Source organism: Chaetura pelagica, unplaced genomic scaffold (assembly GCF_000747805.2).
Source record: "Chaetura pelagica isolate M959 unplaced genomic scaffold, ChaPel_1.0 scaffold872, whole genome shotgun sequence".
NCBI lineage: Eukaryota > Metazoa > Chordata > Aves > Apodiformes > Apodidae > Chaetura > Chaetura pelagica.
Genome location: NW_009952388.1, coordinates 46,638 through 48,296, shown reverse-complemented (window position 1 = coordinate 48,296; position 1,659 = coordinate 46,638). Strand labels below are relative to the sequence as shown.

Sequence of the window (1,659 nt, the reverse complement as noted above, 5' to 3'; positions counted from 1 at the left end):
ACGCCATAAACACCCCTCTAACACACAGATCCGGAGTCATTCCTGCAGCTCTTGGGAACCCTGCCCTGGCACTTAGATCTCTGCTGCAAGCGGAAGCAGCAAGACCGGGCACATCCTCCACCAACAGCCGCATCGTGTGCCCCTCCAGATGTGGCCTTTAAACGCCTTTGTGCACGTAAATCCAGGGACTGACTTAGTTCCTTGCAATGACACTACTGGCAGCTCCCGGCTCCGCTCCCAGCTCCTGCTCCGCAGCCCCTTTCCCTGCCCCATCCCCTCTGCCAGCACAGTCGGGGCACCGAGCAGAGGCTTCCCCACTTCCCAGCCCCGTTCCCTGCCTGCCCCGTCCCTGCTGGCACAGCCAGGGCTCCGAGCAGACGCTTCCCTGTTCCCCAGCCCTGCCGCCGCCCCCCGTGCCCCCCCACACCCGCCACGGGCACGTTTGGCACATGGGCAATCACACAGAGACGTCTGAATCCAGAGCCTGTTCCCCCGGACCCAGGGGAACTGCCCATCCCAGCAGGACCGTTTCTCCAGCTGTAATTACTTTCTTTTAGAACCGAGAAGATATGTATTAAGGACATTAAACGCAGTCATTTTAATAAAGTTACACAATGCTAATTTTAAATCAGAATGCTGTATCAAGTCACACAGTTGTTAGTCTCGCCTATTAATGTCAGTTATCTCGGCCAGTCACATTTGTAACTTCAAAAAAATAACAGCCAAATTTTATTTCTTTTCATTAAACTCCATGCTTAGTAAAGCTGGACTGATTAACACTAATTACGCTGCCACCCTCTCACTCTGAACTGGTGGCCCCTGAGCTGGGGCCACTGGTCAGCCCGTCTGCCCCACAGTCACCAAGGTCATGGGGTTCACCTTCTGAAAAATGAGCTCATAGAGGAATTTTCCCATTCCTGAAGGACTTTTCCAGTGTTACTTCTTATGCACCGATATCCACATCTCAGAAAGGATTTCTTCCAGCAGCTGCCTCTGGCTGTTGTGATAACTGCCACAGGCTGCTGCTGGGGATCTCCAGACAAGGGGGGGCCCGGGGGCTGTGCTGCCAGCGTGAGGCTCCACAGCTCAGCACCTCGGCAGCCAGCACAAGCCCCAGGGGTTCACTTAACCCCACACCCCAACCCCACCTCACAACTCAGCTTTGGGGTGCAGGAAAACCCAGGGGCTCTGCAGGGAAAGCCAGGGCCTCCGCAGGAAAGCAGCTGGGGGTGCAGCCCTTCCCTCTCCTCCAGAGGGAAGCAGCAGAGAGTGGCTGCAGCAGGAGCCCTGGCTCCTGGCAGGTATGGAATCATAAACTCACAGAATTTTTTTGGTTGGCAAAGACCTTTCAAATCACTGAGTCCAACCATTAATGTAAGTTTACCAGGTCCAGTGCTAAACCTTCACCCTTACCATATGAGGGGCACCCCCAGGGCCCTGGTGTGTGAGAAAATACCCATTTCCAGGCTGCTTTTTAGTGATGCTAAGCCTCGAGAGCACCAGAGGACCCGCTGCAGTGATGTGAGGTCTGCACGCAGGAGAGCTGGTGTCACCCCAGCATGGGAACAGCCACTGTCACCCCAGCACAGCCAGCGTCAACCTTGCACAGCACAGCTGGTGTCACTCTGGCACAGGGTCAGCCCATGTCCCTCCCGCACT

General features: G+C 55.4%; 1 protein-coding gene across 1 annotated transcript in view; it reads right to left on the bottom strand.

The window, feature by feature from the left end:
- Window positions 1-1,659, bottom strand: part of LOC104398129 (dedicator of cytokinesis protein 2-like) — a 66,946-nt gene that overhangs the window by 43,069 nt on the left and 22,218 nt on the right.